Source organism: Gopherus evgoodei, chromosome 2 (assembly GCF_007399415.2).
Source record: "Gopherus evgoodei ecotype Sinaloan lineage chromosome 2, rGopEvg1_v1.p, whole genome shotgun sequence".
Lineage (NCBI taxonomy): Eukaryota > Metazoa > Chordata > Testudines > Testudinidae > Gopherus > Gopherus evgoodei.
The window spans coordinates 200,533,225-200,558,075 of NC_044323.1; the positions used below are offsets into that span (position 1 = coordinate 200,533,225).

At 43.3% G+C, this 24,851-nt stretch overlaps 1 protein-coding gene across 1 annotated transcript in view; it reads left to right on the top strand.

Moving 5' to 3' along the window:
- Nucleotides 1-24,851, top strand: part of CDH19 (cadherin 19) — a 186,172-nt gene that overhangs the window by 93,425 nt on the left and 67,896 nt on the right. Inside the window, 1 exon segment of the mRNA XM_030552677.1 lies at nucleotides 17,348-17,392. The gene's annotated coding sequence lies outside the window, so the exon portion shown is untranslated.

Consider the following 24,851-nt stretch of genomic DNA (forward strand, 5'->3'; position numbering starts at 1 on the left):
TGCTTTGGTGAGCCCCGCACTACAGGGAGATGTGGGGTCCAGGGCAGTCTCAGGCGTTAGCAGAGGGCCTGGCACCAGCAGCAGTGAGCAACCCGGTCCCAACCCACTCCATCCTGCCTCCACTCCACTCCTCCCCCCACCTCCCATTCCTGAGCAACGCCAGGAGCTGGTGGGGTGGAGTGGAGAGGGCTGGGGCTGGGTCACTCGCTGTTGCTGGCACCAGGTCCCTCTGCTAGCCCCCGAGGCCACCCTGGAGCCTGTATCCCCTTGAAGTGCAGGGCAGGGGTAGGCACTATCATGTTGCGCAACAGACACCTGACAAAATTACCAGACCTAGTGACAGACACTGTGTGTGTGTGGGGGGGATATTATGTCATTCAGTCATTCAACCTGTAAAATAGCAGTCAATTTTCCACACTAGAAAAAACAGTAACCTATCTAATAATAATAATAATAATAAGGAATAAATTCAACTCATATAATTAATGAAAAATGTGGGTATACTGTATATAGATTATTACAGGAGAAATGAAAATGAGCTTACGCTGGGATTTTACAAGGCACTTATATCATTTAAACACATTTGGCACCCTGAGTAATCATAACACTTCTTGCAAATCAGATAAATAAGAGTGGCAGGTTTGTAGAAATTTTGGTGGTGCCAGGAACCTGCCCCCCACCTGCCTAAAGCTCTGGGAGGGAGTTTGCATGGGGGGAGGCTGTCTGGGGTGCAGGCCTTTGGCTGGGGCAGGGGATTGGAGTGCAGGGAGCAGGCTCTGGGATGGAGTTTGGGTGCTGGTGCAGGCTCTGGGGATGAAGGAGGGGGTGAGCAGGGCTGGTGCAAGGAAGTTTCATGCCCTAGGCGAAACTTCCACCTTGCACCTCCCACCCAGCTAACCCTGACCCCCCCCCAGCAGCTAACTCAGCCCCCCACCCAGGGACCCCCCCGCAGCAGCTACCCTCCCCACCGCGACATCTAACCCCTCCCCCCGTACCCCCACAGCAACTAACCCCGCCTAGGTAGACTCTCCCTATTCCCCTACAGCAGCTAACCCTGCCTGGGGAGACTTCCCCTCTCTACCCCCCGCCACGGCAGCTAACCCTGCCTGGGTAGCCCGCCCCAGCTCACCTCGGCTCCACCTCCTCCACTGAGCACGCCAGCGCTGCTTTAATTCTCCTCCCCGCCCAGGCTTGCAACGCTGATTGGAGGAGACTTAGAGCTGGGCTGTGTGCTCAGCGGAGGAGGCAGAGTGGAGGTGACCTGGGGCAGGGAGCTGTTCCCCTGTGCGCCTCCCCCCCTCCCTGTTACTGCGGTCAGCCCTCCCCGCATGCCCCCCCCAGCTCACCTCCACTCCACCTCCTCACCTGAGGGGACTTTTAGGCACCCCCAACCACTAGGTGCCCTAGGCGGCTGCCTACTTTGCCTAAATGGTTGCAATGGCCCTGGGGGTGAGGGGTGCTGAAGGACATAAATCCACACCGTGTAGAGGTCAAGCATAGGAGTTTATTACACACAGTGCTGGCAGAGTGTCACCTTGCTTATTAGGCTTAAAGAGACTGTCAATCGATTACAGTAGAATATATGGATTTTCCATGGGCAGGGGAAAGTGATGAGGTAGGCAGTTCCACACACCGGGACAGGTTGAAGTATGAAAGCTCATACTCCAATACGTCTGTTAGTCTATAAGGTGTCACAGGACTCTTTGCTGCTTTTACAATTATTTAGTTATTAGCTCCAACACCTGGCAATTTGCTGACTAGTCTTATTTTAGCAAAACAAGATTATCTGTTTACCCCAGCTTTCTCTCAGCTGATCACTATTTGCTAGGCCTCTGGTCTCTTGACCATACTCTGGACTTTGGGTCTGGAAAAGAGTTGGCACAATCTATATACCAGGTTGTTATATAAAATGCACATGGATTTGAACCCTTCAGGTGCAGGATCTGGGACGGAGTTTGGGTGCGGGCTCTGGGAGGGAGTTTGGGTGCTGAGTGTAGGCTCCAGGCTGAGCAGGGGGTGGGGGTGTAGGACGGGGTGAGGTGTGCAGGCTCTGGGAGGGAATTACAGGGTGGGAGAGGGGTGGGAAAGGGTGAGGGGGTGCAGGCTCTGGGAGGGACTTTGGGAGTGGAGCTTGGAAAAGAGGAGACTAAAGGGGGATATGATAGAGGTATATAAAATCATGAGTGGTGTGGAGAAAATGAATAAGGAAAAGTTATTTACTTGTTCCCATAATATAAGAACTAGGGGCCACCAAATGAAATTAATGGGCAGCAGGTTTAAAACAAATAAAAGGAAGTTCTTCTTCATACAGCGCACAGTCAACTTATGGAACTCCTTGCCTGAGAAGGTTGTGAAGGCTAGGACTATAACAGGGTTTAAAAGAGAACTGCATACATTCATGAAGGTTAAGTCCATTAATGGCTATTAGCCAGGATGAGTAAGAAATGGTGCCCCTAGCCTCTATTTATTAGAGAGTGGAGATGGATGGTAGCAGAGAGATCACTTAATCACTGCCTGTTAGGTTCACTCCCTCTGGAGCACCTGGCATTGGCCACTGTTGGTAGACAGGATACTGGGCTAGATGGACCTTTGATCTAACCCAGTATGTCCATTCCTATGTTCTTATAATGGAGGCACAGGGACCTGTGGGGGTCTTTTGGGGCAGGTTGTGGGGGGGGAGTGATGGACAGAGGAGCCAGCTGCAGCGTGGGTCTGCTCTGTGGGGGGGAGGGTGTTGCTGTAGCCTCCCCAGGAAGCCCCTTCTGTACTCTGTATTTTATGCCAGCCTCGGGGTGCCCATCAATGCTCTTTTTCCCTGCCCCCCCGGCTCTATCTGTCTGTCCCCACAAACCTCCGGCTGTGTCTGTGTGTCTCTGTCTGACAGTGAAAGACTCCTGCTGCTCTCTCTGCCCAGGGCTGAAAGCTGCTGCTTATGGCTCCCTCCCATTCCCTGCTATGGAGGCATGACCAGGCATCTCTGGCACTGCCCCCCGCAGCTTCCATTGGTTGGGAGCCAGGTCAGCGCTGGGGGAGGAGAGAGGACAGACAGATGGAGCCAGATACTCACCGCTACCGAGACTCTATGCAACACGCAGGGATGCTGTGGATGGGGGGAGCTTAGGGTGACGAGACAGCAAGTGTGAAAAATCGGGACAGGGGTAGGGGGTAATAGGAGCCTATATAAGAAAAAGAGCCAAAAAAATCAGTACTGTCCCTATAAAATCGGGACATCTTGTCACCCTATCAGGAGCTGCTTGTGGGAAGGTGAGGCAGCCGTTCCCAAGGTGAGAGCACTCCATGTTGTCAATGCATGGCATGAGCCCCCCAAAGTATGGGGCCTGGGGCCCAAACATTGGTGGAGCCAGGCCCAACTTCATAAATATTGATGGGTCATAGGCACCACGAGCCCATATAACTCAACGCCTATGCCTGTGTGACTTAGGCAAGACTACTTGGTCTCTGTGTCTCAGTTCCCCATCTTTAAAGTGGTAATAATAGCACTTCCCTATCTCACAGGATTGCTAGGAGCATAACTATATTGGTGATTGTGTGACACACAGGACAATAATGGAGCCATCTAGGTGCCTAAGATAGAACAATAGAGTATTGGTAACATCCAGAATGGAGGCTAAACCCAAAATATATTTAATTCTCTCTCGGGACCCTGTGTTTTTTGGTGGCAAAACACACTAGGACCAACAATTGACCTAAATCTCAAGTTGGCCCATGACATAACATTTATTCCAGAATAGTCATTTAAAATTTCCTCTCCTCAGTCTGCTTCAGCAAAGCATCAGTATAATGTTTGATGTACTGTGGAAGTGTGGTTAACTGCTCCTTTTGGCCTTGATGAGCATGAGGTCTACATTGTTTACTGAGAGCACTTGCACATCTCCTAACACTTTGGGTGGGATTTTCAAAAACTTTGCAACCATTCATGTCAGTAATTCATGGAATTACCATGATGTCAGTAGGAGTGGCCAGACCAATGCCGCATGGTTGGGAAAATCCCTGTCAAAATTTTCAAAAGTGCCCTCTAATTTTGAGCATCCAACTGTAGACCCCTGTGCCAGACTCTTCCTTTGAGATCAGCTCTGATGGTAAAACAGGATGAGAAATATAGAAGGACCAATAGCACATCTCTAACGGTACGTCCAGACTACCCGCCGTATCGGCGGGTTAAAATCGATTGCTCGGGGATCGATATATCGCGTCAAATCTAGACGCGATATATCGATCCCCAAGCGTGCTTATATCGATTCCGGAACTCCATGAACCCCAACGGAGTTTCGGAATTGACACGGAGAGCCGCGGACATCGATCCTGCGCCATCTGGACGGGTGAGTAATCCGATCTTAGATATTCAACTTCAGCTATGTTATTCATGTAGCTGAAGTTGCGTATCTAAGATCGATTTTCCCCCGCTATTGTGAACGAGCCCTAAGAGATCTTCCCAGATAGGAATTCCTACACAACGGTGTAGCCCTGAGTGGGAACAGAGCCAGTATAAGGAGCACACCATCTCCTGCAGTTTCCAGCATAGAACTCATGCAGTGGATGAGAGGGAATGAGGAAGGGGTATAGAACAGAATCTAATCCTTAGGACCTTCCCTAGGAGATGCTGATTTGAGTTGGATTTATGGCTGCTCACAAAATCATCTGTACATACCTAAGGTTAGGCACCCAAAATCAGAGGCACCCAAAACTGGAAGCCAACAACTGGTCCATATAAACTGTGCTAGGGGTAAAGTGGCTGTACACCACCTTCATTGCCCCTTGGTTCTCAGGGTGGCTGGTGTACATTAAATCATCATAAGGTCCATTCCAGCAGTTGAGGATTGCCATAAGGCAATCCTCCCTTTTCTCTAACCATACTTCCTAAACCATGGCAGCAGAGAGCTAGTGTCTTTATGCCACCCAGAAACTCTTCTTATGAAAAGAGAATTCCCAGGTAGTTACTTAAACTGGCTTGCCACCTGCTTTGCATCAAACAGCCTGACTTTGTCTTAATTCTTGAGTCTACTGACACTTTGAGGCTGTTTTAAATATTCTGATGATAAAAATCAAAGATGGGCATGCTTCTGAGAGTAACAAATTTATTCAGAGGAAAGCTAAGTGTTATCACTATTTTTTATCATTAGCATTACAGCAGTGACTAAGCTCCAATCAAAGATCAGGGCTGTATTATGCTAGGGACAGTAAAAATGTAGTGAAAGAAACAAACCTTGCTCTGGTCATCTTATAATCTAGCATTATGATACATGCAGCAGGAGGATGCAATAGACAGCCTACAGCAGTAAGGAGAAGGAACCGTGTGAAGAATGTGGGAGGTATCTGATTTCATTTTTATGTATATTCTATCTCTCTGTGTTTGGAGGTTATTGCATTGCTGGCTAAAATGTAGTTAAGGGTTAAATCCAGCAGGAACCCAACATAATGGCTGTAGTCAGAGGCCTATTGCTGGTGCTCAGAGGGACAATACTGGGAATCCACTGTTGGAAGACTACCGCCAGTCCCTCTGGAGAAATGCATAAGCCAGGTCTAATCAAGAGCTCAAAACCTCAGGAGATTTTTCATGGGAACTTTCATACAAAGGACCTTGAAATGGATAAAAGACATCCGATGTCCTGAAGAAGACACACTAACTCGGGGTTGGTGGGGGTTCAGACTGTTAGAGATACAGACTAAGTGGAACCTTCTTAAACTTGCAAGGAAAGGTTAAGTTTAGGTAAGACAATTTGTGTTTTGGCTTGTGGTATTTTTAATCCTTTTCTCTCTGCTTATCAGATTCACAGGGGTAAATGAATTATACTTTGTTTTGAACAAGCTGTTTTCTATTATTGCATTTACTGGTTGGTCACAGCTCCCAAAGAGGATTCTGTAGCAGGGGTTAAACCCAGTCATGCCTGCTGGAGGGAATATGTTTGGAAAACAGAGGGTGCTGTCACCTTGTGATCCAGCCTTAAACTGGGGTGAATCATGGGACTCCACTCTAAGAGTATATTATAGGTGTTGGTCTGTCAACTGTAAGAAGTTCCCATGAGGAGGGGATGGAGAGAGAGGTCACAAGTACAGCTCACCCCTGAACTGTAAACACAAGATGACAGCAAGGTTAGAATATTTCAAATAACGAAAGCATTAGTCTCAGGTTCCCACCTGTGCTACCCATATCAAGCATGCCATATTAATGTAAGTGTAGTCCTCAGGAACCCCAAGAGAAAGTGACGTAGCTCCATGGGAGAACCTAGTGGTCCCATGAAATGATATATCTAGGCTATTAGATTTTATAGTATGGGTTATATAAAATGATGAAAGCTAGAGATAGGAAAAGACTTAATAGATCATCTAGTCTATCTCCCTGTCAGTGTAGGGTTTGTTCCAATTGTACATTTATTAATCTTATGTACAAGGATTATGGATAGTTAGAACAAGTTAGGGCAATTAAAACACAGGGACCTATATTTTCCACTGCTTCTGCACCTAGTGTAATCATTTACACTCATGGTTTTCAACCTGTGATTCGCAGATCCCTGGGGTCCACAGATTATGTCTAAGATTTCCAAAGGGGTTCACACCTCCCTTTGAAAGTTTTTAGGGGTTGGCAAATGAAAAAAAGGTTGAAAACCACCAATTTACACTATAGGAAATAGGTTTTACATGCTAGCCAATCAGAATGGTAGCATTTTAAGCATATCACAGTTATAAATAACAGCAGAGAAGTAAGCTCAGTTCTCACTTATGAAATTATGCACTGATTGAAGAACACACTCGTAAGTGATAAGTGATCAGAGCTAGTGTGTGACCTTCATACAATTAATAGTCAAAGATCTGGTGTTAGAGACTGTAACAGGCTGCTTGAAAGGCCAGGCTGCCTAGCAATTGGCATGCCTGACCTCTGGCCCCTTGTTTTCCTCCTTGAGTTGCCTAACTCTTTTAGGTGGTGGGGTAGAGGACCTGGGCCCACCCTCTCCTCCAGGTCCCTGCCCATGGCCCCGTATGAGTGAACCCTTGAACAGGTAGCCCTCTCAGCAAGGAGTCTAAATCCACTGCCCTGGGCTACTTCCTTCCAATGTCTCTTCATCCTGGGGCATGGCCTGTATAGTCCAATTTTCTGGGGTGCATTGCCTCCTGTAGCGCTCTCTCATGGATCTTGGGTGGCACCTGCCATGGTGTTATGGATTGGGAGGGAGGTTGTCTGGTCTAATAATCAAAGCAGAAGTCCTATGTAGTGGGCAGAGCCGGCATTCAGGTTGAAGAATGAAGCCAAGAGTCAACTGCCAGTTACCAGAGCTAGGGGTCAAGCCAGAGTCAGAACCAGGAATCGATAATGAGGGTCAGAGCTGAGGTAAGATACCAAATGTCAGAACCAAGGGTCAAGACAGAGTCAAGGTCATAACTCAGAGTCGGAGCCAAGACCGGTCACTGAAGATTGGATGTGAGTCATAAAAACAGGAGGAGAGGCAAGGATCAACTATGGAGCAGGAGCACAATGGAAACAGGAGCACAGGTGGGAGTAAGGCAGGAGCAGAGTAGGTTGAGTGCAAGAGGCAGGTACAAGCAAAGTCCAATGCAGCCACAACAGGAAACCACTTCATTGCTCAAATTTCCTCTTCCTCCTTCTGGTATAAGTAGCATAGTTGGACTGATCAGTGGAGCAGGGTGATCCTCCAATCAAAGCTCCTGTGGGTGGTGTCTTAGCTGGGACTATAGCCTTAGTTGCTTCCCAGCCACATGGTTTCATCAGCCATTGGGTGGAGGCTAGGATGTGGCAACTGTCTGAGGACCCAGGCCTGTGTTCCAGATGCGGGATAGACTCCTTTGGACATGGCAGCTGCGAGTTTAGTGAAGCCAAACCCCACAATGTCTCTGAGCTTCAGTTACAGAGGCTCCTAGGTATTCTCCTCAGTCACCCTTGGTTAGGGGGATAGTATGTGCTCAGACAGCTAGCTCCTACCTCTTTACCAGTCAGCTGTGAACTAAGACAGGCTGTCTCCTTTTCTCCCCCTCCAGACCTGGTATTGGCTGCATGTATAACAGGGCGGGCTAGCAGAGACTCTCTTTAACTCCTGCCATGCTGGTGGGCAGTTTCTCTGCTTCATGACAGAGACAAATACATAGAGAAGCAGGCAACCTCTCTGAAATAATGGTAATGTGTCATTTTTTATTACTTAATTTTGACACATTCCATCTTGACATCACAGAACATAACAGATGACTGCATCGCATCACACATATTCCAACATAACAGAATTCAATACATCAACATAAATGCCACATCTCATGACATAATGATGTAATGGATCAAATATTTTCCAAAAGCCTTTTCCCCTGCCCGGTTGCACAGCTTGCTCATTATTTGGGCAAACAGTGCTCTTCACAAATTATATTTGTGAAATGGAGCAGGCAGGACAGAGGACTGGCTCACCAATTTTCGTTAGCTTACGAAACCAGAAGCACTTTGCCCCCTGCTACTGCATTGTCCATGCTATTTTTACAGAGCTTAGCTGTTGCACTTTGAGATATTTTTTGCTATGCTTATCAAAATAAATGTTAATAAATTAATGATATATATCACATTTGTATCTTAACATGAAAAGAATTAGTGTTACTGAATTGTGTTCTCCTGTTCCTATTCATCCACCTTGACTTCCTGACTGCCTGAATATCAAACACAAAGTGCTTTTGTGCAGTATGGGGCAATCAAAGCACATCTGTTACTATTAAGGAACTGGCACCTATTTATTAAATATATATACACATTTAATTGGCAGTTTACTTTATAGACAATACATAAATAATTTAAAACCTTTACTGTCTACTGAATCTGGTTCTGGCTCAGCCAGACCACGGAATTAACTCTTTGTCTAATCAGTTACTATGGCAACATTATGGCCTACCCAATTTTTTCCGGCTCAGGATGAATTGTATTCAATGGTCAGTATCCTTGATTTCTGAAAGGAGAATTATGTGGGGAAAACCAACTTTAAAGGAGAAAGATTATATGGAGAAATTGATGTCATTTGTTGTTGCTGTAAGGATTTACTTTTTGTAGGCAATTGTAAGCAATTCTAAAAGGCAATGGAAATTAAAACTGTGTTTGTGTGTTTTATACATATATATTTACATACACCTTTGTGTGTGTCAAAGATTTTTGGATGATATTCAGCCATCAGTGTAGCAGCCAGAGAATGTCCCAGTGCAGCAGGATAGCTGAAAGGGGACAGAAATAGCTACAAGGCAGGAGCACAGGGAGATGTTATGCTTTGAGCCTGACCCAAGGCCTTTGAAGTTGATCAAAAATCCCCATTTGCTTCAACGGACTTTGGAGCTGTAAAGCCCAGAAGGTCTCAAACCCAGGCCTGTAGAGAATCAGGGCAAACACTGCCACCCAGTGGCAGCTATAACCAGCTCACAGTTCCCTACCCATGCCCCACTGCAGTCGCTGACCACAGACAGTCCTGCCTCCAGGGGTTCAATAGACAGCAGCCTCATGGTGCCTAATTGGCTTTCCAAACAACACCCAATTAACCTGATACCTGGTACAGACCCTTGGCCTGATCCTCAACCTGTCTCCAGTCCTGCTCTTCTGTCTGAACCTAGGCTTGATCATGGGCCTTACTATTGGCCCTGATACTGACTTCAAATCCCAATAGTTGTTCCTGCCACTAGTCGTGCCTACCTTTACCTGAGATCCTGACAGGAGCAGGGTCTCCTTCAATGCAGCTTTGCATAGGTCAGTGTGGCAGGTATAGTGGTGGAGCTTGGAGAAGTGTGACCACTGAGTCCACAATTACACAAATCCAGTTGTCAGAAAAATATAGAGGGCTGCCAAACTTCATGCCACCATTCTAGTCAGCTCGGGGTGCAGTTGTAGACATAGCAGGGCTGAAGAATTACCTTCTACAATCCTGCCTAACACTGGGAAACAATTTCTATTCATCTAATTCTCCATAGCTCCTTAAACAAAGTCCACTTTGAGCTTTGTGTGGAAGAAGTGAATGTACAAGAAAGAGGGAATTTAAGGACTCCTTATGTAACAGATCCCATTTTTATAATATAAATATTATTATAAAATTATTATTTATTATTATTATCAGCATGCAAATAGCATTTTTCATAATCACCAGTAATATCAAACCATTTAGTGGACACAAATATTTTTCATACTTGTGAAAACATTTTCTTCCTATTATTGCTTATAACAACTCCTTTGAAAATTAAATCAGTTTCCTACAGCAGGATTTACCTACCTCCTCAAAAGACCAATGTTTTTTCATAGGGTTGCTCATAAACACTGTAAAAGCAGCAAAGAGTCCTGTGGCTGTATAGAATAACAGACATATTGGAGCATGAGTTTTCATGGGTGAATACCCACTTCGTCAGATGCATGGGCGAAAGGAGGCTTCCAGATCGCCGCAGAACTGTATCATGTTTTTGGGGGTGGCAGGGCAGAAAGAGAGTCCCCAAGATAGGATAGACTTTTCTGCTAGGCTAAGTGTGTAGTTGGATAGATTGACGATATTGCTGGGTGGGTTAGGGGTACCACTGTTGTGGCCCCATGAGGCAGGCAGGAGTTTAGATAGCTTACAGTCCTTTTTCCTTTGTAGAGAGGTGAAGTGAGTAATGTAGATCTCCTGTCTTATTTTAATGAAGTCCATTTGTATGGAAGTTTGGTTGTTTATGAGAGTTTAACAGACGTATTGGAGCATGAGCTTTCATGGGTGAATACCCACTTCGTCAGATGCATGTCATTTACCCACGAAAGCTCATGCTTCAATATGTCTGTTAGTCTATAAGGTGCCGCAGGACTCTTTGCTGCTTTTTCAGATTCAGACTAACACGGCTACCCCTCTGATCATAAACACTGTCTCTCTGATAGGATATTTTTTAAGAGTTCTAAATATTTTCCGGAGCAAAGCCCTGCACATGCATGATTTATGGGAGGCAGAGTCCTTTTCTAAATGATTGAACTCTCTGGTATTATATAAATATGTTATTAATAATTATAGTAATTAAATAGACTTTACAAATTGGTATGGGAGAAAGCAAGCCAGGTCATAGCTAGTCTGAGTCTCCTTAGTTATTTTCTGACAAAGTTACCAAAACCATGTATTGATTTAGGTTCTCTCAAACACATGATACAATAGCTCAGGGGTGGGCGAACTATGGCCCTGTGGGCTGGATTTGGCCCATGAGCCATTTTAATCTGGCCCTCGAGCCCCTACTGGGGAGTGGGATCTGGGGTTTTCCCCAATCTGGCACTCCAGCTAGGGAGCAGTGTCAGGGGCTGCTCTACGCAGCTCCCAGAAGCAGCAGCATCACCCCTCTCCAGCATCACCCCTCTCCATCACCCCTCCAGGGACAGCCAGGGGGCTTCGCTCTGCATGCTGCTCCTGCCTCAGTCACTGCCCCTGCAGCTCCCATTGGAACCGCAGCCAATGGGAGTTGCAGGGGTGGTGCCTATGGATGGGGCAGAGTGGAGGGCCACCTGGCCACACCTCCGCTTAGGAACTGGAGAAAGGACATGCCACTGCTTCCAGGAGCTGCCTGAGGTAAGCCCTGCCCAGAGCCTGCACCCCTGAACTCCTTATTTCTGGCATCACCCCAGAGCCCTCAGCCCCAACCAGAGCCCTCACCCTGTCCCACACCCGAACCCCAATTTTGTGAGCATTCATGGCCTGTCATACAATTTCTTTTCCCAGATGTGGCCCTCAGGCCAAAAAGTTTGCCCACCCCTGTAATAGCTTCTATTCAGTAACCTAGATAATGTGAAAAATCCAGATACACAAACTCTGCTTTAGCAATAATATATTTACAAGATTCACATAATTCTTTTAAATTTTGCCTTGTTACTTTGATTATTTATGTATCCACAAATCTCCATTGCACATTTTGAGCAACTATTTAAAGAAACAACCCTCTCCCATCCCAGGACATAGTCTTAAGAATAGTTATAAATTGTCTAATTGTTTATTAGCTGCCTAAACTTCCTACATCCCAGGACAATCCTACCATCTTCCAGAGCCTCATGTTATTTTCCCAACTTGATAACCTACTGTCCACATCTCTCCTGTCCCAGTGATATTCCTGGTCTTTGAAGGAAGGCTGTGACTCCCTTTGCATCTCATGAACTCAGCTTGTTGTTCAGCTACATGATTTATTTCAGAACTACAGAATAGTCTCCCTTTTTAACAAGGTCTGATCACACAGCATCTGTAACACTCTTATCTCCTGCTCCAATCTCTTACTCACCTAGGTCTGGAAGGTAGATCTCAACTCAGACACTGCAATGTTATACACTAACCACACAGCACCAAGGCCAGCCCTATTATATAGTGTTTTGCTTATTAATTTGAGACAATTGTGACGGCCTTCAAATTTAGAATACAATTCTGCCATCTACAAAATACGGGACTCTTCTAGTAGAGCTTGCACGGTTTCTGCAAAGTTTAACCCAGCAACAGAAGATTACTTTAACAATAGTATTTTTGAATTATGCTACCAGAGCCAAAAACTAAATGGAAACTCCTTGCAGAGTTTGTCTAAAATCTCCAAAGAGTCTTATAAATAGGGAAGAAAACTGCAGCTTTTGACAACATTCCATCCTGATTTCTGGTAAGCTAGTGTATGATTATGGGCACAGGACACTGCTCTATGTGGAATAAACTGTTGGAGACCCGTTATTGCTATTATTTCCCTCTAACTCCGTCTAGGTTCTAACTCAGTGCCTGGCTATTTTCCCAACCACTGCAGGAGAATTAAACAAACTTTATTTTGTTTTGCACTCTGAACGACAGCCTCTACCAGTTACCCACTTCCCTTTGTCATTTGCCTCTAATTCAGATTCCTGCTCCATTAATCCTGGCCAGTCTGAGAGAGCATGAGAGGATTTATTTTTTAATGTGGACTCATTCTGTTTCTATCTTTTCCCTCTGTGGCTTCTCAGCTTGAGTTGTATCTCTTTGGGGAAAGACAAAAGTATGTAATAAAATTTAAAAATCTATAGTTTGATCATGCATTTTAACACTACAGTAACACAGAAAGCACTGAAGATATCAAACACTATTCAGTTTGAGATATGAAAAATGAGACTACAAAGTTGTAGTAGCTATTGAGGTTGACCAAATTACCTTCTGAATGAGTCACAGAGACTTTGGTTTAACAATATAATACAGCACAGTTTATTTTTTTACAATAGTGTTCTATGAAGTAAAATATCAAAAACACTGTACAGAGAGCTATGATTGAGAGATAACATTTAACAGAGTTAGCTACAGAGACTCATGTAGGTAAAGAGGGAATAATGACATACAAAGATTGAAGAGAGTTAGGAAACTTGGACCAAGATGCAATAAAGTATTCTGGCAGATAAGTTACAGTACTGGTGATAGAACTGACAGGTGCTTTAGTGAGCAGGTAGAGGATCAATCTTAGGCTCAAACAAACAGGCAGGTTTTAAATTATGATTGGAAGAAATAAATTGATTTAATATCTTTATGAGAGGGGAGGGAGAACTCTGTGTAGGCTGGGGAAAGCAAGTAAAAAAGCGATTCAGCATTGCAGTGAGTCAAGGAAGATAAATTGGATAGACAGAGAAAGTGGTCAGGGAATTTACTGGATGTGAGGTCAAAGAAGAAGGGTAGAGAGCACATCATAGAGATGAGGATGGGGTTCATATAGTCCTTTTTCTTTTAGATACACAGTACTCTGCCAGCATCCAAGATACCATGACGTTTAGAGAGTAGGGATTTAGAAGGATTACACCTGCCTCCAGAAAAACACAGTAACCCAGAAGGAAATTGATTATTTTACTAATAACAATCGTAATAACAATAGTCTTCAATTTCTGAGGCATATATGCCATGAGGCCTTTGGCTGTACTGATTTTTTGGATCTGATTCTCCCATTTCATACAAATGCAGAGTAAGTGCAAATGGGAAATATAAAATGCTACCATACAAGTGACTGTGCAGAGCAGTGGAAAAGAGATGACTAAGGGATATCCCTGCAGCCCACACCACTTTCCACAGTTCCCATTGGCCAGGAAGGGCAAACCGCAGCCACTGGGAGCTGTGGGTGGCCGTGCAAATGTAAACAAACTGGTGCCCTGCCAGTGGATTACCCTGATGGGCCACATGCGGCCTGCAGCCAGCAGGTTGCCCACCACGGACATAGCCAGTTATTCCCCAGTTTGCAGTTGTGCATTTGAATTTTCCATCCTTTGAGAAGTATTTTGCACTTCTCTTTATTGAATTTCATCTTGTTGATTTCAGACAAATTCTCCAATTTGTCAAGATCCTTCTGAATACTAATCCTGTCTTCCAAAGTGCTTGCAGCACCTCCCATCTTAATGCCATCAGCAGATTTTGTACACACACTCTCCACTTCATTATCCAAGTCATTAGCAAAAGTATTGAATAGTACCCATCCCAGGATTGAAGACTGCATTAGCTATTCCTTCCCAGTTTGACAGTGAAAAAATGATAACTGCTGTTTGGGTGTACTCTTTCAACTAGATATGCACCCAATTTAATTTCATCTAATTTTCCTAATTTACTTATGAGAATGTTATGTGGGACTGTGTCAAAAGCCTTACTAAAATCAAGATAGAACACATATACAGCTTTCCCCCTAGCCACTAGGCCAGTAACCCAGTCAAAAAATGAAATTAGGTTGGTTTGGCATGATTTGCTCTTGACAAATCAAGTCTGGATATTATTTAACCACATTATCTTCTAAGTGTTTACAAACTGTTTGTTTAATAACTTGCTGCAGTGTTTTTCCATGTATTAAAGTAAGCCTGACTGGTCTATAATTCCCCAAGTCCTCTTTGTTCCCCTTTTTAAAGATAGGAGCTATGATTGCTCTTCTCTGTTATTCCAAGACCTCACCTATCTATGAATTCATGCAGATTACTAATGCTTCTGAGATTACTTCAGCTAGTTCCTTAAGTACCCTAGTTTGAATTTCGTAAGGCCCTGTCAATTTATCTAAACAATTAACCAGTTCTTTCCCGATTAATATTAATTGTGCTGAGTATCTAGTCACCATTATCTTTTTTTAGTGAAGATTGAAGCAAAACATATGTGAAACACTACAGCCTTCTTGATGTCATCAGTTATCAGTTCTCTTAAATAGAAGACCTACACTTTCTTTCCTCAAGTATCAGAGGGGTAGCCGTGTTAGTCTAGATCTGTAAAAGCAGCAAAGAATCCTGTGGCACCTTATAGACTAACAGACGTTTTGGAGCATGAGCTTTCGTGGGTGAATACCCACTTCGTCAGATGCATGTAGTGGAAATTTCCAGGGGCAGGTATATATATGCAGGCAAGCTAGAGATAATGAGGTAGTTCAATAAGGGAGGAAGAGGCCCTGTTCTAGCAGTTAAGGTATGAAAACCAAGGGAGGAGAAACTGGTTTTGTAATTGGAAAGCCATTCAGTCTTTGTTTAATCCTGAGCTCATGGTGTCAAATTTGCAGATGAACTGAAGCTCAGCAGTTTCTCTTTGAAGTCTGGTCCTGAAGTTTTTTTGCTGCAGGATGGCCACCTTAACGTCTGCTATAGTGTGGCCAGGGAGGTTGAAGTGTTCTCCTACAGGTTTTTATATATTGCCATTCCTAATATCTGATTTGTGTCCGTTTATCCTTTTCCGTAGCAACTGTCCAGTTTGGCCGATGTACATAGAAGAGGGGCATTGCTGGCATATGATGGCGTATATTACATTGGTGGACGTGCAGGTGAATGAACCGGTGATGGTGTGGCTGATCTGGTTAGGTCCTGTGATGATGTCGCTGGTGTAGATATGTGGGCAGAGTTGGCATCGAGGTTTGTTGCATGGATTGGTTCCTGAGCTAGAGTTACTATGGTGTGGTGTGCAGTTACTAGTGAGAATATGTTTCAGATTGGCAGGTTGCCTGTGGGCGAGGACTGGCCTGCCACCCAAGGCCTGTGAAAGTGTGGGGTCATTATCCAGGATGGGTTGTAGATCCCTGATGATGCATTGGAGAGGTTTTAGCTGGGGACTATATGTGATGGCCAGTGGAGTCCTGTTGGTTTCTTTCTTGGGTTTGTCTTGCAGTAGGAGGCTTCTGGGTACACGTCTGGCTCTGTTGATCTGCTTCCTTATTTCCTTGTGTGGGTATTGTAGTTTTGAGAATGCTTGGTGGAGATTTTGTAGGTGTTGGTCTCTGTCTGAGGGGTTAGAGCAGATGCGGTTGTACCTCAGTCCTTGGCTGTAGATATTGGATTGTGTGATGTGCCTGGGATGGAAGCTGGAGGCATGAAGGTAGGCATAGTGGTCGGTAGGTTTTTGGTATAGGGTGGTGGTAATGTGACCATCACTTATTTGCACCGTGGTGTCTAGGAAGTGGACCTCCCGTGTAGATTGGTCCAGGCTGAGGTTGATGGTGGGGTGGAAGCTGTTGAAATCGTGGTGAAATTTTTCCAGAGACTCCTTCCCATGGGTCCATATGATGATGTCATCAGTGTAGCGTAGGTAGAGAAGGGGCGTGAGTGGATGAGAGGTGAGGAAGCGTTGTTCCAGGTCGGCCATAAAAATATTGGCATATTGTGGGGCTATGCGGGTGCCCATAGCGGTGCCACTGATCTGGAGATATATATAGTCATCAAATTTGAAATAGTTGTGTGTGAGGATAAAGGCACAGAGCTCAGCAGCCAGTTGTGCTGTGGCATCATCAGGGATACTGTTCCTGACAGCTTGTATTGTATTGTATTGAATACAAGCTGTCAGGAACAGTATCCTTGATGATGCCACAGCACAACTGGCTGCTGAGCTCTGTGCCTTTATCCTCACACACAACTATTTTAAATTGCAGTTGTATCTTTAATATTGTCTCCTTTGAAGCTACTATCTCCTTTGAACTCCTTTTTCTCCTTAGATTTTCTTCCCACGAGTCTTTACCTACCAGATATATGAGTTTCTTAATCTGCTTTTTTGAATTCCATTGCCCTTATTCTCTTGTTCTTACTCCTTCTTTTCCTTATAGTCATGAAGTCTATCATGTCATGATCATTTCCATGTAAATTGTCTGATTCACTACAATTCTTCCCTGTTGGTCAGAATCAAGTCTAAAATGGCTGTTCTCCTGGTTACTTCCTCCACTTTCTGAAACAAAATGGTGTCCCAATATACTCCAAGAACTTATTGGAAATTTTGTGTTTTGCCCTATTACTTTTCCAACATATGTCTGGCTAGTTAAACTCCTCCATGATTACCAGGACTTGATTTTTTGATCGTTTTTATTTGTTCTAAAAATGACTCATCCACCTCCTTTTCCTGATTCCATGACATAAACCCTATATTTTTTACCCCTTTTATCTTTACAGAGACTCAACAGTTCTGCCTCTCATCTCCTCTGGACCTGAGAAAAAGTTTGTATATTCTTGATTTATAATGCACCACCACCTCTCTTCCTGAACAAGCTATATCCATCTACACTAATGTTCCAATCATGAGAGTTATCCCAAGTTTCTGTGATGCCAATTAAGTCATAGTTTATTTTATGTACTAACACTTTCAGTTCTTCCTGTCTATTCCCCATACTCCTTGGATTTATATAATAGGCATCTAAGGTGTTCAACAGATTCTGCCACTGATTTCCCTCTTGTTGCACCTATTATCCTAACAGCATTTTCCAAAATCTCACCCTCTGTTATGGTTGCTTTTTATGTTTACCTGAGAGATTTTGTTACATGACTATGGAATGTAATATTACTCACATATAAGTGCCTAGATCTGATCTCATATTGGTTTCCCATTGGTAACTCCATCAGTTATTCCTAATTTACACCAATGTAAGTGAGAGAAAAATCATCCCATCATGATTCATCAGATAAGGCAGAAGAGATAGACCAAGCTGAGAATACTAAAGCTTTGCACATCTTTGAGCCTCTCTCATTGATTTCAATGTGAGCAAGAGTCAGGCATTTATGTTGTTAGTTTTTACATGAGAAGACAAATTTGAATGAAGATAAAAAGGAACCAAACCCTAAAAAATATAGTGGAACATCTCAGGAAGTGCTTTCCTGAAAAATCATCTGACAAACAGATTCAAGTGTGTTAAGTCACAGAATGTGGCCCTTTACAAAGTTATGCTGACAAGTGGTGTTACAGTACTAAGTCATATCCTGAAGAGTTGACACTGTTCCTGCAGAATTTGCCCAGTGAGTCAAATATTTTGTAATTAGATTTGCCATTTCTCAACAATGAAATTAGGTACCGAAGGGAGTGATTTTTGATGTTGCCACTGTGTTTTTTTATTTTTTTTACTTTTTTAAAGCACCAAAACATTTATGTTAAGGACATGGTGTCAGTTTTTTTTTAAAATACACAATGCACAAACTATCTTCAGAAATATATAGTTAACAGAATACTTAGAAGAAGCTACAATTCAGATATAACATTTTCTTACTTCAGTTTGTAGATTGTATTTCGAGCATTGACATAATTGAATCTTTAGAGTCCAAGCATCTGTTTGCTAAATTGATTTCTTGATTTGAGATCTCTAAATAAAATTGCTGTAGTTACTGAATGACTGTAAAAGTGAATTTAATTTGTCATAATATTCAATTTGCAGGTAAAGATTTCAATTTTTCTTCAGCTTGGTAGCATCCAGCTGCAATTTGATTTAAATAGGATTTGGTTTTATACTAGTGTAATCTGTGAAGGAGAGCAGAAGATAATTATTTATTAGTCAGTGTTAGAGATAAACACTATTTTTAATCAGAAGTTTAATCAGATGCATTAAACTTCTTATCCATTTTTTAATATCTGATGGCAAATGCTAAGTAATCCAAGCAGATTTGGGATTGAGCTCTTCTACAGGTATATCATAAACTCTGTGTATAATCTCCTTTGTGTAACTGCTATGATGTATTGCTCTGATCATGGTGATGGCTTGGAACAACCTTTTAGTTTTCAAGCTTAAACTCCTTAAAACAAGTCTTTGAAATCATTGGAGCAACAGTTATTTAATTATAGTATAAAAATACTGCTGATAATGAGCCAAAATAGTATTATTCCTTTTTTTATTAAAATCAGACAGCATATATTAAACAATTATATATATATATATATATATATATATATATATATATATATATATATATATATATATATATATATATATATATATAATTGTTTAATATATGCTGTCTGATTTTAATAAAAAAAGGAATAATACTATATATATATATATATATAAACATATTATGATACATATAGTATTGTTGTTTGATATAAGCAACCTCATTCAAATTAGATTATTCAAATTATTTCAGTCTGAGGACCCAGGCTCTCCTCTGGTGCTGCAAGCAGACAGTATGACACGGACATTGTTTGGGCTAGGGAAATGCAGTGCAGCCTCCACAGCACCTCCCTAGAATCTGTGTAAGCTCCTCCCTCACACTCATTCAAATGTCCTCTATTAATGTCTTCTGATCTCTATTCATTTTTTTAAAATAGTCTCTGTTCGTTTCAGTTGAAAGACCAATAGTTCTAGGAATTAACAGGGAAGGATTATGGCAAAGTTGGACTCTATTTGGCCTGACCCAAATATAAGCCTGCTTTCAGCCTCACCCCCCTGCAACTCCCTCTATATCTACTCCATAACTGTAGCGAAATAAGAAGCGATGGAATGGATAAGACAGAGTCTGTCTGGGCGAAAATCACATTGGGTAAAAAAGCAACTAGAGCTTCCCCTGAGATAGTGCTTGGTGTGTGCTACAGACCGCCGGGATCTGATTGGGATACGGATAGAGACCTCTTTAATGTCTTTAATGAAGTAAACACAAAGGGGAAATGTGTGATTATGGGGGACTTCAACTTCCCGGATATAGACTGGAGGACGAGTGCTTGCAAGAATAATAGGGGTCAGATTTTTCTGGATGTGATAGCGGATGGATTTCTTCATCAAGTAGTTGAAGTACCTACGAGAGGAGATGCCATTTTAGATTTGGTATTGGTGAGCAGTGAGGACCTCGTAGAAGAAATGGTGGTAGGGGACAACCTTGGTTCGAGTGATCATGAGCTGATTCAGTTCAAACTAGATGGAAGGATAAACAAATGTAGATCTGGGATTAGGGTTTTTGACTTCTCGAGGGCTAATTTTAAAGAGTTAAGGAAATTAGTTAGGGAAGTGGATTGGACGGAGGAATTAGTGGATTTGAATGCGGAGGAGGCCTGGAATTATTTTAAGTCGCAGCTGCGGAGACTGTCGGAAGCCTGCATCCCGAGAAAGGGGAAAAAAACCATGGGCAGGAGTTGTAGGCCAAACTGGATGAGCAAACAACTCAGAGAGGGGATTAGACAAAAGCAGAAAGCTTACAGGGAGTGGAAGAAAGGCGGGATCAGTAAGGAAAGCTACCTTGGTGAGGTCAGAACATGTAGGGATAAAGTGAGGAAGGCTAAAAGCCGCATTGAACTGGACCTTGCAAAGGGAATCAAAACCAATAGTAAAAGGTTCTACAGCCACATAAATAAGAAGAAAACAAAGAAAGAAGAAGTGGGGCCGCTATACACTGAGGATGGAATGGAGGTTAAGGATAACCTAGGCATGGCCCAACATCTAAACAAGTACTTTGCTTCAGTTTTTAATAAGACTAGTGAGGAACCTGGCGATGATGGAGGGATGATAAACGGGAATGTGGCTATGGAAGTGGATATTACCGCAACTGAGGTAGAGGCCGTACTTGAACAGCTCGATGGGACGAAGTCGGAGGGCCTGGACAATCTCCATCCGAGGATATTAAAGGAACTGGCGCGTGAAATTGTGAGCCTGTTAGCGAAAATTTTTAAGCAATCGGTAAACTCAGGGGTTGTGCCGTATGATTGGAGGATTGCTAATGTAGTTCCTATTTTTAAGAAAGGGAATAAAAGTGATCCGGGTAATTATAGGCCTGTTAGCTTGACGTCTGTAGTATGCAAGGTCTTGGAAAAAATTTTAAGGGAGAAAGTAGTCAAGGACATAGAGGTCAATGGTAATTGGGACGAATTGCAACACGGATTTAGTAAAGGTAGATCGTGCCAAACCAATCAGATCTCCTTCTTTGAGAAGGTGACGGATTACTTAGATAAAGGAAATGCGGTGGATATAATTTACCTAGATTTCAGTAAGGCGTTCGACACGGTTCCGCACGGGGAACTGTTAGTCAAATTGGAAAAGATGGGAATGAATATGAAAGTTGTAAGTTGGATAAGGAACTGGTTAAAGGGGAGACTCCAGAGGGTCGTATTGAAAGGTGAATTGTCAGGCTGGAAGGAGGTCACTAGTGGAGTCCCTCAAGGATCGGTTTTGGGACCGATCTTATTTAACCTTTTTATTACTGACCTTGGCACAAAGAGCGGGAATGTGCTAATAAAGTTTGCGGATAACACGAAGCTGGGGGGTATTGCTAACACGGAGAAGGACAGGGATACTATTCAGGAAGATCTGAACCACCTTGTAAACTGGAGTAATAGAAATAGGATGAAATACAATAGTGAAAAGTGCAAGGTTATGCATTTAGGAATTAATAATAAGAATTTTGGATATACGTTGGGGGCACATCAGTTGGAAGCGACGGAGGCGGAGAAGGACCTTGGGGTGCTGATTGATAACAGGATGACTATGAGTCGCCAATGTGATACGGCTGTTAAAAAAGCAAATGCGATTTTGGGATGCATCAGGCGGGGTATTTCCTGCAAGGATAAGGAGGTGTTAGTACCGTTATACAAGGCGTTGGTGAGACCCCATCTGGAATACTGTGTGCAGTTCTGGTGTCCCATGTTCAAGAAGGATGAATTCAAACTGGAACAGGTTCAGAGACGGGCTACAAAGATGATCCGAGGAATGGAAAACCTGCCTTATGAAAGGAGACTCAAAGAGCTTGGCTTGTTTAGCCTGGCCAAAAGAAGGCTGCGGGGGGATATGCTTGCTCTATATAAATATATCAGGGGGGTTAACGTCAGGGAGGGAGAGGAATTATTTAACTTTAGTACTAATGTAGGCACGAGGACGAATGGGTATAAACTGGATATTAGGAAGTTTAGACTTGAAATTAGACGAAGGTTTCTAACCATTAGGGGAGTGAAGTTCTGGAACAGCCTTCCGAGGGAAGTAGTGGGGGCAAAAGACTTTCCTGGCTTTAAGACAAAGCTTGATAAGTATATGGAGGGGATGTTATGATAGGATTGTTAATTAGGGCAATTGATCTTGGATTACCACCAGATAGGTCTGCTCAATGATCTATGGGGAGATGCTGGATGGCATGGGAACTGAGTCACTGCAGAGAATTCCTTCTTGGGTGCTGGCTGGTGACTCTTGCCCACATGCTCAGGGTTTAGCTGATCGCCATATTTGGGGTCAGGAAGGCATTTTCCTCCAGGGCGGATTGGCAGGGGCCCTGGAGGTTTTTCGCCTTCCCCTGCAGCGTGGGGCACGGGTCGCTTGCTGGTGGTTTCTCTGCAGCTTGAGGTCTTCAAACCAATTTTGAAGATTTCAATAACTCAATCCTGGGATAGGGGTTGTTATAAAATTGGATGGGTGGGGTTCTGTGGCCTGCCTTGTGCAGGAGGTCAGACTAGATGATCAGATTGGTCCCTTCTGACCTATGAGTCTATGAGTCTATGAGGATGCATAGGAACTACTGCTAAGGTAGAGGAGCCATTATTGCCTCAGAGCCCACTGTCTGCGGGGGAAGGACAGTACCCTCACAGAGCCCTTGGATTTGGGGATAGTCCTTTCAGTGTTCTTAGCCCACATATAGAGCCCTCTACTCATGTGGCGGGTGTGGTATGGATGACATGTCTGCCCCATTACTGTCTGTCTGTCAGGGGGAGGCAGTCTTCATAGAGCTGTCTGAAAAGCTAGAGGCTGAAAAGAATGGCAGTGGTGGGCAAGGAAGACTGTGGCTCAAACTGTGAATGACAGGCCAATCTGTAGAGAAGTCCTACCCTTCCACAACACCCAGGATCTTCATCCTTACTTGCCCTCCCCAGAGCCACCGCAATGGCAGTAGAGGCAGTGGCCTTGGCTCCGGTGGAAGACAAATATCAGAGATAGGCTAATGCTTCCATACTTTAGGTGTGAAGCTGATACTGCTTCTGTGCCTAACAACTCTAAGCCTAGGACTTAATCCAGTCTCAGGAACATATAGCCCCAGGAACCAGAAGACCAACAGAACAGTTGCTCTATTCCAAAAAAATATGTTGGCCAAAAAAAATTGGTAGGAACATGTTGGAAAATATCATTTGGAATTTGGGTTGGAGGGGATGGGCATAAGGGGCCAGCTACTTTATGCAGCATATTACCATATAGACCAATACCATCGCAAATGACTGAAGCCTGAGAGTAAATGTTTCCAAAGTACTTAAAGAATCAGAGGCTTAACTCATTGAAAGTCAATGGGACTTAGGAACCTAACTGCTTACGTCAATGTTGAAAACAGGGCATAAGTACTTCTGAAAATTTCTCTCCAACCCCCACCCCTTCCTGAGCACTGTGGAATCTCCCTCTTGCAGGAGATACCAGGGAATGAGGGAGAGGTACTGGGCAGTAGTTTGGAGTGAAGGAGACTCTGGATGCGTAGTCCTTGCCTGAGGAGGATGTTAGGGACTTGAGCATTTATTGAGTTAAATTGAAGTGTTAACACACCTGGCTATGTGATAGAAATGACAACAAGAGTAATAAAATATAAATGGTTGCACTAAAAGGCAATTGCATTTGATAGTGATTTGCTCCTGACAATATTAGTCTCCCTGAGTCCTGATTTTTGTCCCAAGAAGTGTCCTATGCCTTTCTTTATGTTACAACACCACATCATATTGTCTTTTAGTAGTTGTCCAAATTTGCTTTTCATTCTCAGTGCTTCAACGTGTAGGATTCAGTAGGAAATGCAGCTTGACAACAAAGATGCTGATTCTTCTATATCTAACATTTAAATCAGGTCCTTTAGCTTTTGCTATTGTGACCAATTCCTTGTGTATTGTTAATGATCTGTTCAGAGAGGTGTAGGTAAGAAGTAATTATCAATAGGTTGCCCTGCAAAAATACATTTTGGGACATGGTTAGAAGGGACTAGTAACCCCTTTGCACGGTTATGTTGTGCCTAGCCTATTTCTCCCACTCCTCCCCCTCATCATGCACTGTGATCCTGTCCCATGGCTGCTATACATGTTCTTGCAGCAGAGTGAAAGAGATGGAAGTCCTGGGCTCCAGCACACTGTAGTTGTTTGCACTGTTCTAAGCTGTAGGGCAATGATTGAGTACTAGACCTCAGGAATGGTCTAGGTTTTGTTATCACATACGCAGATGCAAATCCAGACAGCTGGAATCAAAGGAGCTACTTCAGATTTGTGCCTATTTAAATAAGGGTTGATTTGGACTCAGATACATTAGTTACAGACCAACATAAATATTATGTGTAGACCAGGCCAGTGTATATTGTGACATTTGAAATAAAACACATGTTGCAGCTAACTAAGATCTCAGAAATGAGATTTATTGGTAGGAAACAAAACATGATAGCAGTTAATGATCGCTGTAGGTATACAGAGATTGTGACACAGTTGTCAGACAATAGAGGCATGCATAGAAAACAAATTACATGAATACAAACATCAACATTAGTCATTCTCAGGTTGGCGAAATCCTTATTCATACCGGTATACCTCTCCGTAGAAGTGGCAGGATTCATTCTGTTGAGGAAAAGATGCATAAAAGTTATCCATACAATAATTTATTTTTTTAAAAAAAAAGAGAATGTCAAAGTAGAAAACAAGAGAAATGGTGTAAATCTAGAAATATTGTGCAAACATTTCATAAGCTAAATGAGATAGGCCTCCTAAGCTTTA